Source organism: Bos taurus, chromosome 9, assembly GCF_002263795.3.
Source record: "Bos taurus isolate L1 Dominette 01449 registration number 42190680 breed Hereford chromosome 9, ARS-UCD2.0, whole genome shotgun sequence".
Classification (NCBI taxonomy): Eukaryota; Metazoa; Chordata; class Mammalia; order Artiodactyla; family Bovidae; genus Bos; species Bos taurus.
In genome coordinates, this window is record NC_037336.1 from 18380701 (window position 1) to 18393719 (window position 13019).

General features: G+C 40.0%; 1 long non-coding RNA gene across 7 annotated transcripts in view; it reads right to left on the minus strand.

Annotated features, from left to right (window-relative positions):
• LOC101903114 (uncharacterized) overlaps nt 1-13019 on the minus strand; it is a 274464-nt gene that overhangs the window by 187068 nt on the left and 74377 nt on the right. The window lies entirely within an intron of this gene.

A 13019-nucleotide genomic window follows, 5' to 3' on the forward strand; every position in this document is an offset into this window, starting at 1 on the left:
TTGTCCCAGTGGCAAAATAGAAAGCCTATTGCAAAATATGGTGAGCACTCAATAGATATCAACTGATTTTTTTTAAGGAATACTTTGTACCAGAGATTAAGCTGAACACAATCTACACCTACAGTATAAAGTGTAGGTTCCAAGTTAGATGCATGGGGTAGGGATGGGGTTTCAAAACATCACTTTGTCAGTTTCTTAATTTTGTGCTTGTCTCATTCCCAGATATACAATAAACAGAAAACAAAAGAACCAGAGATACCGAAGCAAAAAACTATCCAAAGTGGTCCTATTCACACTAGAAACAGGAAACCATAAAACATAAGAGAATATTCTTAGTCTCATTTTAAGCAAATCTGAATGATCTGAGGAGTGACTTGACTACACATAAACACTGGATGCTCATCTGAGACACCAGATTTCTCTTGACATTTCCAAGATAGAAGTGACACAGCTGTGGATGTGAAATCCATAGTTCTGGAAGTGAAAAACTAGGCAATAACCATGGTGTTTGAGAAAAATAAGTCAGACTCTTTTTTTTTTTTTTTTAACTAAGTCTATTTGATCACTTGTTTGAGCCTCATTGCTTTGCAACTTTTTTGTTTTTCATTTTTTAGTTTAAGAACAAAAGGACGCCTCAAAAAGGCAGCATATCTCTTGGAGTCATGTTGGGACAAGAGGAGGACATAACTGAAGATTGGCAAGTCAGGAGAGGAGGCATTCCAGGGAGTGAGCTGCAAGCCTCAAACTGAGCCAATACAGGGCTTCTAAGTCTTCTAGACTTAGAGACAACACAGCTTGAAGCCTGCTGTTCCTTGACCTGTAAAGGCAGAAGCTGTTTGATCCTTGAAGTCTGAAGGCGAGTGTGTACATGACTGTACTATACTACCAGAGATGCCCAGTACTAAAGAAAGGGAGATGAGCTGCCCATGCAACAAGGCTGGGAACACAGCAAGGGCTCTTGGGGGAAGAAAGTTTTTTTTAAAAAAGATTTTTTAAAAGTTGCATGAAAATGTCAACTGAAAGGGGACTTTGCTTCTTTGGCTCTGTGTGTGATCACCCTCAGCTAATTATGTTAAACATCAGAGATCAAACATCTTCCCTGCATACCCATTAGAGAGGGGTCTGAGAACATAACTGATAGGATGTTTACAAGGCTGAATCTCCAAAGTAGCTTCAAAGGGAATTGTAAGTAAGATGTGTGAACATCAGGAGAAATCAGTGCTGTATGTACAAAGGAAATGTTCAACAGTAGCTCGGTATCTGTTCTTTTGTATATCTTTTCTAACAGGAGATTCATCAAAGCTTAATTGAAACTTACACAGTTACATGAGAGGATATGTTACATAAAAGAGTGGACAACCAGGATTTAGGTAGGATGTCCCAGTGTTCCTTGGTCAGTGACAGCTTGTTCTTAAGAAAAGGAATTTAAAATTCTGCTTATTCTCCTGCTTTTTCTTCTCCCTCCTAATTATTAAACTAAACTCCAAGACACTAAGGTAACATTATTTTGATTAGCTTGGTACTAAACAAGTAGAATACTTAAACATCTCAAAGGAAATTTTTACCCCATAAACACTCTTGTTAACCAAGATCAATCACCAGTTGATAGACAACTCTTCCTTCACTCTCCAAATGGCAGGCATTATTCTTGGGCTTCCCTTGTGGCTCAGCTGGTAAAGAATCTGTCTGCAATGAGGGAGACTTGGGTTCAATCCCTGGGTTGGGAAGATCCCCTGGAGAAGGGAAAGGCTACCCACTACAGTATTCTGGCCTGGAGAATTCCATGGACTGTACAGTCCATGGGGTCGCAAAGAGTCAGACTTGTCTGAGAGGCTTTCACTTCACTTCACTTCACTTCACTTCAGACTAGGGGGACTTTTTGTCAGCGTTCTTCAGAATAAACTGTGCTGCTGACTGTACGTACTAAGCCTAACACTAGCTATGATCAGTACACTGGATTTATACCCTGAATTCCTTCAGGTGCTAATTAATATTTGCAAAATGGAAATTTGCGATTAAATTTTTGTCACAAATGTACTGTAAGAACCAACATTTGTAAAAGATTTTGAGCTTCACTGAAAAATAAGTGAGGTTAATAACATCTCTTTCAGTTCAGTTCAGTCACTCAGTCGTGTCTGACTCTTTACAATCCCATAAATCGCAGCACACCAGGCCTCCCTGTCCATCACCAGCTCCCAGAGTTCATCCAAACTCATGTGCATCAAGTCGGTGATGCCATCCAACCATCTCATCCTCTGTCAACCCCTTCTCCTCCTGCCCCCAATCCCTCCCAGCATCAGGGTCTTTTCCAATGAGTCAACTCTTCACATGAGGTGGCCAAAGTATTGGAGTTTCAGCTTCAACATCAGTCCTTCCAATGAACAACCAGGACTCATCTCCTTTAGGATGGACTGGTTGGATCTCCTTGCAGTCCAAGGGACTCTCAAGAGTCTTCTCCAACACCACAGTTCAAAAGCATCAATTCTTCAGCATCAATTTCTTCAAAGTCCAACTCTCACATCCATACATGACCACAGGAAAAACCATAGCCTTGACCAGACGGACCTTTGTTGGCAAAGTAATGTCTCTGCTTTTGAACATGCTGTCTAGGTTGGTCATAACTTTCCTTCCAAGGAGTAAGCGTCTTTTAATTTCATGGCTGCAATCACCATCTGCAGTGATTTTGGAGCCCAGAAAAATAAAGTCAGCCATTGTTTCCACTGTTTCCCCATCTATTTGCCATGAAGTGGATCCCATGATCTTAGTTTTCTGAATGTTGGGGTTTAAGCCAACTTTTTTACTCTCCTCTTTCACTTTCATCAAGAGGTTCTTTAGTTTTTCTTTACTTTCTGCCATAAGGGTGGTGTCATCTGCATATCTGAGGTTATTGATATTTCTCCTGGCAATCTTGATTCCAGCTTGTGCTTCTTCCATCCCAGCATTTCTCATTATGTACATCTCTTTATCGCCATGTAAAATTTGGGAAAGTTCTAGTCTAATGTAATTATATATTTTTGTAAAATATGTAAAATTAAAGTTTTAATTACTAAGACCAAATAAAAATTCATATATCAAGGACTCTTTTTTTAAAAATGCTAAAAGTAAAGTCTATAATACTGTATCATTATATGTAAAATATTGCATCTGATCTCCCCTTGGAAAGCTAATTTTTTAAGAAAAATAGAAGCTTATAAATATGAAATTTATGTCATAACAATGTAACTCCATAAACATGTTCATTGAAAAATTAGGTATCTTTAAAAAGCCCAGCAGAATGAAACAGGAAATATTACAAGATAAATGAATACCAAAAGAGAACTCAACCTAGCATATTTGTTTTAAATATTCACTTTTAAGTAATAGAAATTTTTAAACAACCTCAAAGGGTGAGAAATTTTACATTGTACCTTGAGCCAATATCTAGGACAATAATCAGGGACCCACTAAGTTATAGTTGTCATCATCATTTCCAGTAGTAACAAGTGTACTTTTCTGTGTCAACTTAACCGGGCCTCTCAGTATCCAGATGCTTGATGTAAACATTATTCTGGCTGTGTCTGTGAGGCATTTCAGATGAGCTTAACATTTGAATTGGAGGACTGAGTAAAGTAGATGACCCTCTGTAATGTTGGTGGCCCTTGTGAAAAGCCTGAACAGAAAAAGAAAGACTGATCCTCCCTCAAATCAGAGGGAATTTTCTCCTGTCTGCCAGATGTTTCAGACATTGGTCTTCTCTTTCCTTTGGTCTCAGACTAAAACATCAGTTTTTCTTGAGTTTCAAGTATGCTGGCTTCTAGACTGGCTTCTAGACTTATACACATTGGCCTTCCTGGGTCTCTAGCCTGCTGATCACAGATTTGGGGACTTCTCAGCCTCCATAATCACCTGAGCCACTTCCTTACTATATATTTTATAGGATATAGGTTCCTTACTATATATTTTATAGGATATAGGTACAGATATGGAGACGGCAATGGCAGCCCACTCCAGTACTCTTGCCTGGAAAATCTCATGGACAGAGGAGCCTGGTGGGCTGTAGTCCATGGGGTCGCTAGGAGTTGGACACAACTGAGCAACTTCACTTTCAATTTTCACTTTCATGCATTGGAGAAGGAAATGGCAACCCACTCCAGTGTTCTTGCCTGGAGAATCCCAGGGACAGGGGAACCTGGTAGGCTGCCATCTATAGGGTCGCACAGAGTCGGACATGACTGAAGCGACTTAGCAGCAGGTATAGATATAGATATATCCTATTGGTTCTGTTTCTCCAGAGAATCTTGACTAATACACTAAGTGTAGCAAACAATGTTGTAATAAAAGAAACTCACTAAACCTCTACATGACCCAAACTTCCTTTTTCTGAATAACTTCAAGGAAGTTAATATTTCTTAAAAACAGAATGGACTCCAATTCCTAATAACCAAATGAAACTATTTTTTTAAATACTGAAAACAAAATTTGTGTCCAAGACCAAAAAAAAAAAAAGTCAGAATTTTTTATTGGTCAATAGAGTCAAAATAAACATGAGAAATGTATAAATGAGTTAACAAGATCTCAAATTCAGTCAATGATGTCTTATATTTAAAGAAAAAAAGCTTCTTAGGTATTTTATCAAAGAATACAGTATTATACTGTTAATTTAAAAAAAAAGAAAAGTGGACTAAAAAGAAGACCAAAAAGAAACAGAAATTTGTCAAAAGAAAAAAAAAAATCTAAAAAGAAAGACAAAAATTCCCATTTGTCTATTTACCATGATCTACAAAAAAACTGAAAGGGGAGCAAAGTTTAACCAAAAGCAACTCAATGCCTTCTTGATATTCTTTCAATATTTGAGGTGTTTATAGAAAACTGGAGCATTTTCTTCTCATTAAATTCATATTCATATCTCAACATCTCTTAAATCACCACCTATTCCAAATTTCCAACAGATTTTTTTCAATTCAAAACATTATAGAAAGTATAGTCACTCAGCATCTGTTAATAGAATTTGTTATAGGCCATTTTATCAAATATTTGTGCATGTGTGCTAAATTGCTACAGTCGTGTTCAACTCTCTGCAACCTTATGGACCATAGCCCACCAGCCTCCTCTGTTCATGGGATTCTCCAGGGAAGAATACTGGAGTGGGTTGTCATTTCCTCTCCCAGGGGATCTTCCTGACCCAGGGATCAAACCCATGTGTCTTACATCTTCTGCAGTGGCAGACAGGTTCTTTACCACTAGCGCCACCTGGGAAGCCATTTGAAGGTTCCTCACTATTGGGAAAAAGACAAGCCATTCAACAGAGTCCTGCCGTATTTGAGGGGAAACAAATTCTGTTAACAAATCTTCAGTTGACTATACTTTGTGGAATATTTTTAATCTAACCCCTATATCTCACATGAAATACAAAATAAATTCCTGATAAACTAAAGAGCAAAATATAGGGGTAGAAAATACAGAAAATTTTTTATAGTCTTCTGATGGACTAGTCAAAACCCCAAGCTAATAAGTCATAAAGAGAAAAACTACTAGGTTAGATTATATAAAATGCCAAATATCTGTGAGGCAAAAACATTTATCTACTATAATAATAAGCTGTAGTCTACAGTCCACATTCCCAACCCAGTTAATTAACATTGACTCTTTGTAGGAGATGTTATCGTTGGAAACATTCTAGAAAATGTCTCAGTACAAGTACAAGATTCAAGCAGTAACATCAATCCTCACCCCATATTCTCAGGCAGTCACTTCTTGCCTTGCTACTTGTTACTGCAGGGGCAGATTCAGGTCTGTGGGCCTCACTGGACATATATATTTATTTATAAATTTATATATAAAATTTCATGAAAAGTAACATCATATTAAAGATATAAAATTAGATACACAAGTTAATCTTTATTGAAAATGAGAAATCACAACTTCAAAATTTTTAAAATTTATATACAATATAAAAATTAATGAAAAAAGAAAAATAATAGTATTTAATTAACTAACTATACAATACTATGGGCTTCCCAGGTGCACTAGAGGTAAACAATCCATCTGCCAATGCAAGAAATATAAGAGAAGTGGGTTTGATCCCTGGGTGGGGAAGATTCCCTGGAGGAGGCCATGGCAACCCACTCTAGTATTCTTGCCTGGAGAATCCCATGGGCAGAGGAACCTGGTGGGCTACAGTCCATGGGGTCACAAAGAGTCAGAAATGACTGAAGCAACTTAGCACACATATCTATACAATACTACATGTTTTCTACATTTTTGCTTCCTAATCTTTGATCATTTTTTAATGATAATTGTGTATTTAATGATAATTGTTGTTCAGTCGCTAAGTTGTGTCTGACTCTTTGTGACCCCATGGACTACAGCAGGCTAGGTCTTCCCTTTTCTCCACTATCTCCCAGAGTTTGCTCAAACTCATTTCCATTGAGTCAATGTTGCCATTCAACCATTTCATCCTCTGTCGACCTCCCTCCTCTTCTCTCCTCTGTCTTTCACAGCATCAAGGTATTTTCCAATGAATCAGTTCTTCACATCAGGTGGCCAAAGTATTAGAGCTTCAGCTTCAGCATCAGTCCTTCCAATGAGTGTACAAGACTGATCTCCTTTAGGGTTGACTGGTTTGATCTCCTTGCAGTTCCAGGGACTCTCAAGAATCTTCTCCAACACCACAGTTCGAAAGCATCAGTTCTTTGGCACTCAGCCTTCTTTATGGTCCAACTGTCACATCCATACAAGACTACTGGAAAAACCATAGCTTTGAATATATGAACCTTTGTCAGCAAAGTGATGTCTCTGCTTTTTGATATACTGTCTAGGTTTTTCACAGCTTTTCTTCCAAGGAGCACGTGTCTTTTAATTTCATGGCTGCAGTCATCATCTTCAGTGATTTTGGAGCCCAAGAAAATAAAATCTGTCACTGTTTCCACTTTTTCCCCATCTGTTTGCTGTGAAGTGATGGGACTGGATGCCATGATCTTAGCTTTTTTAATGTTAAGTCAGATTCTTAACTCTCTTCTTTCACCCTCACCAAGAGGCTCTTTAGTTCCTCTTCACTTTCTGCCATTAGAGTGGTATCATCTGCCTATCTGTGGTTGTTGATATTTCTCCCAGCAGCCTTGATTCCAGCTTGGGATTCTAATTGTGTACTACTATTTTCTAGAAAGGATAAAATGATAGTTCATTCTTAATCTTACAAAAGTTACTGGAAATGTATTTTGTTAGTAGATTTACAAATTTTTTTCTAGCTTCACAACAATAAGCACCATAGAACACATTCACATCCACTTTGGTCATGAATCTGGATGAAGTAGGACTTTCCCTGGAAACCATTCCTATACCAGATGGCCTAACAGTAGCTTAACTATGTATGGAAGTAACTGAGAATCGTCTGCTGCTGCTGCTGCTGCTGCTGCTGCTGCTAAGTCGCTTCAGTTGTGTCCAACTCTGTGCGACCCCATAGATGGCAGCCCACCAGGCTCCTCCGTCCCTGGGATTCTCCAGGCAAGAATACTGGAGTGGGTTCCAGGCTAAATGATGACCCATCTCAATTTCCCCTTAGCCAGATCCAAAAATATCCACAGTAATCCCAAATCCACCTGACACGAGAAGAAATGGGATGGAGGGTAAATTGTGATGGAAAAAACAGAACAGTTTAAATGATTGTAATTAGAGTATCTTACATTGCAAATTTTATAAAAATATATAGCCATATAAATTATATAAAAATATATAGCCATATAAATTATATAAAAATATATAGCCATATAAATTATATAAAAATATATAGCCATATATAGCCACTAGATTCCCTCCCAGAGCCTTCAGAGGTAGCCTTGCCAGGGAGGGCTTGTGAAACTAAGGCTGTATTAGATTAACAGTAAATCCATCTCTAGTTTCTTCCCGTGACAGGCAAGTGAACATGGAGTTGGAAGGATGAGAGGCAAATGAATTGTGGAAGCAGTGAGTTTAAGAAATTCACAAATCAGCATACATCCTGGTCAGTTCTAGGTGGGTGGTAAGTGGAGAGAGGGGCGGTTGTTGGTGTGAAGTACAGAAGGGAATACAACCAAAGTGAAACACATTAGAAGATATCACTCAGTCAGAGTAGGAGCCGTGTGAGCACTGAATGGATTGTATCATGCTGCAGATTCACATGTACAGAACATGTACAAAGAAGAAGTCTACTGAGAGGGAGAAAAGAGAGAGGAGGAGCTTGGCACTGATTAAATACAGACGTGATATCATTTAACTCTAACAACAATCCTGGAGAGTGGGTATTATTATGCCCATGTTCTGAAATAAACATCAGAATTTATCATAATAAAATTACATACCCTTCTCAAGATCACAAACTAATAATTACTAACCACTGATCCCTCACTATCTCTGTGCCCCACTGCCCACCCTCACTAGTAGTAAAGTATCTTTCATGCACCTCAGAAAATAAATGCCAGAACATAGGGACTTTTCAGTACAAAGTCACAGCCATTCAAATGGGCCTATGAAACTGACTAAATTAGCAGTTGGAGAAAATAAATTGAGTGATTTAGTCTATGATCAATCTTGTATAAAGTCATTGAGGACAAATGAGAGAGGATGTTCCAGAAAATTTGGCAGTTCGATAACAAGGCTGTTCTGCAGCTTTCCATCAAACTTTCTTATTAATAAATGCTATTGAAGTAATTATCTGTGCTAGATCACTGGAGACTGTGAGCCTGAAGTAAGAAGGCATTGAGTAAGAAGTGTCCATGTGCCTAACTGGGGGTTTGTCAGCAATTTCTCATAAAGTTCAGGTTCCAAGCTAGAAAAATCCGAAGTGTAATTGGCAGGTGAAAATTAAGTCAATGTAAATAAGAAATGGGCTACATAAGTGAAAATTGGACAAAGTAAACATATAAATGTCATATAGATTAAAATAAATAAATGAGAGATCTGTGAGGTGAGGTTGAGGGGTTAAAATGTCAGCATTTAGAAATCACAAAATTATTATATCATTCCTAATTAGAAAAGAGAGACAGGAATCAATAATGACTCATTTATATCTTAGATAACTTTTGCCTATTTTCTACTTTTTGAAGTAATACTTTCAGTGATATAATTTCTAGAAGTGAGATATACACATGTGTATATATATTAATATCTTTCCAGAGCTTTCTCTTTTGTACATTACCAATACATGGTGATGTTGTAAAAGAGCTAAAAGCCAATATTTTAAAGGCAAATGATGAAGGGGAGAAATTAATGTTAAAATAGAATCCTCAAAAATCAGATACAGAGGTAAATGGTAAATGAAATTATATATTTCACTAATATAGGCATATAAAAGGGGATAGGTTTTGAAAGATTGAATTTCTTCATTCTGGAGAGAAAAAAAATGAAGGTTTTATTATACTTAGATGCTATGAGTGGAGCTAAGTTTAGGAGAACAAAGAACTACCTTTTGACTTTGAGAAGGTCATGTATACACTGCTATATTTAAAATGTATAATCAACAAAAACCTATTGTATAGCACATGGAACTCTGCTCAATGTTATGTGCCAGCCTGGATGAGAGGGGAGTTTAGGGGAGAGAATAGATACATATATGTGTATGGCTGAGTCCCTTCACTGTGCACCTGAAACTATCTCAACATTGTTAATCGGCTATAAAGGGAAAGTTTTAGTTGTTCAGTCATGTCTGACTCTTTGCAACCCCACGGACTGTAGGCCACAAGGCTCCTCTGTCCATGGAATTCTCCAGGCAAGAATACCGGAGTGGGCTGCCATTCCTCCTCCAGGGGATCTCACCCCAGTACAAAATATTCTTATACTATTAAAAAATAATAATAATAAAAATAAAATTTTAAAAACCTACTATTCATTTGCTGTCTCAAGTACTGGACGTGTAACAGATCTCAAGACTGGGCTGCTGAACCTCCTGTAAAGAATATCATATGTTTGGAGGAGGCGGTCCTAAGATGGCAGAGGAATAGGACAGGGAGACCACTTTCTCCCCCACAAATTCATCAAAAGAACATTTGAATGCTGAGTGAATTCCACAGAACAACTTGTGAATGCCTGCAGAGGACATCAGGAACCCAGAAAAACAGCCCATTGTCTTCGAAAGGAGGTAGGGAAAAATATAAAAGATAAAAAGAGAGACAAAAGAGGTATGGACGGAGATCAGTCCGGGGAAGGGAGTCAGTCTTAAAAAAGAAAGAAGTTTCCAAACACCAGGAAACACTCTCACTGCTGAGTCTGTGGTGAGCCTTGGAACCACAGAGGGCAACATAACCAGGAGGAAAAATTAATAAATAATTAAAACCCACAGAGTACATGCCCAACAGTAACTCATCAGCGGAGAAGCAGCGCAGACACCTGCATCCGCCACTAGCAAGCCGGGGCTGGGCAGGAAGGTGCGGGCTGCATTCCTTAGAGTAAGGAACGGGCCTGAATGCCCCGAGGGCAATCTGAGGGAACTAACTTGGGCTAGCAAACCAGACTGTGGGATAGCTACCAGGTGAAAAGCCCTAACCTAAGACACTGCCAGGCCCGCTCAAAGAAAAAAGGACTGACTAGAGCTAGCTGGCTGCGGACGGGCCCATCCCCAGCCGGAGACAGGCAGGCGAGGGCAGCCAGAGCCGAAGGGGCCAATAGTGGCCTCAGAGAGGCATCATCTACCAAACAGCAAGCAGGCCTCGTTGCTAACCAAGACTTCTTGGGATTCTGGACGGTCAACATCTGCCTGAGAAGGTGTGCCAGTTGTACACCCAGAAAACTGAGCAGCAGGGACAGGGGAGGCAATAAGCCACAGAGACCATGCTCGCCAAACACCTGGTCACCTGAGCTGCTCGGACCTGGGAAGGGCACAAAATGCAGGCCCAACTGAGTCTGCGTCTCTGAGGACTACCTGAGTGCCTGAACCTGAGCGGCTTAGACCTGGGAAGTGCATACAACCCAGGGCTGGCCTCAGACAGTTCCCAGCACAGCAACCTAGAGCCTAAGCAGTGTAGACAGGGAAAGTACACACACCGTGAGCGGGGGCAAACCTGGTGTGGCCAAGACACTGCGAGCACATGCCAGTGTTATTTGTTTGCAGCATCCCTCCCTCCCACAGCACGACTGACCTGCTGCTGCTGCTGCTAAGTCGCTTCAGTCATGTCCGACTCTGTGCGACCCCAAGACAGCAGCCCACCAGGCTTCCCATCCCTGGGATTCTCCAGGCAAGAACACTGGAGTGGGTTGCCATTTCCTTCTCCAATGCATGAAAGTGAAAAGTGAAAGGGAAGTCGCTCAGTCGTGTCTGACTCTAGCGACCCCATGGACTGCAGCCCACCAGGCTCCTCCGTCCATGGGATTTTCTAGGCAAAAGTACTGCAGTGGGGTGACTGAACAAGTGAGCCTAAAAAAGTGTCCACCACCGCCCCCTTGTGTCAGGGCGGAAATTAGACATTGAAGAGACCAGCAAACAGAAGCTAAAACAGAGGGAACCTCCTTGGAAGTGACAGGTGCAATAGATTAAAACCCTATAGTTAGTACTGACTACATAGGAAGGGGCATATAGATTTTCAGAAATATAAGCCAGACCAAGGAACTATCCAAAAATGAACTGACCCCACACTGCCCACAACACCAGAGAAAGTCCTAGATATATTTTTACTATTTTCACTATCATTATTTTTTTTTAATTTTTTAAAAAATTTAAGTCCTCTGCTACTGCTAAGTCACTTCAGTCGTGTCCAACTGTGTGTGACCCCATATTCGGCAGCCCACCAGGCTCCCCTGTCCCTGGGATTCTCCAGGCAAGAACACTGGAGTGGGTTGCCATTTCCTTCTCCAATGCATGAAAGTGAAAACTGAAAGTGAAGTCACTCAGTCATGTCTGACCCTCAGTGACCCCATGGGCTGCAGCCTTCAAGGCTCCTCTGTCCATGCGATTTTCCAGGCAGGAGTACTGGAGTGGGTTGCCATGCCTTCCTCCAGGGATCTTCCCAAGCCAAGGATCAAACCCAGGTCTCCCACATTGCAGGCAGATTCTTTACTGTCTGAGCCACCAGGGAAATCCAAGAATACTTGAGTATGTAGCCTATCCCTTCTTCAGGGGAACTTGCCGACCCAGAAATTGAACTAGGGTCTTCTGCATTGCAGGTGGATCCTTTACCAGCTTAGCTATAATAAAATGAAAAATTAAGTGCCATGTAATTTCAGAAAAAAACTATGTGGCATCACAGTTAAAACATGAGCTTGAAGCCAAGCATACAGGAATTAAATCTCCTATTTACTAGCTATGTAATCATATGAAGTTACTTAGATCATCTGAGCCTCAAGATTTTTTTATCTGTGAATCTGAAGTAGCAATATCTACTTTGTAGGCTTTCTAGGAGGATTAAATAAACTAATCTCTCTCACACACACAAGTACTATAATTTACATGTAATAAATGTTATTAACAGTCTCCTTATTTTCTTCTGAGTAGTATAATGCACCTAAGTCTAGCTATAGCAAGTATTTGGCATTTACCAATGATCCATAACATAAAAGACTTTTCCCAATAGATCTACAAAATGTAAATTAATTCTGTCTCCTCTATTAAATTCTCAGTTTTCAAAGAATGTGCTTGTATAGAAGAAGTAAGTACATGAAGCTGTAGACAGGAATTCTGTAAGTCTAAACAAAGTACTTGACTAACATTAAATGACATATGGATGTGAGTCTGAGTGAACTCCAGGAGTTGGTGATGGACAGGGAGGCCTGGCGTGCTGAGATTCATGGGGTCGCAAAGAGTCAGATACAACTGAGCAACTGAACTGAACTGAACTGAGGCAGCACTGACATATAAATTTTGGACTCTGTGGGAGAGGGAGAGGGTGGGATGATATGGGAGAATGGCATTGAAATACGTATAATATCATATATGAAACGAGTCGCCAGTCCAAGTTCGATGCACGACACTGGATGCTTGGGGCTGGTGCACTGGGACGACCCAGAGGGAGGGTATGGGGAGGGAGGAGGGAGGAGGGTTCAGGATGGGGAACACGTGTATACCTGTGGCGGATTCA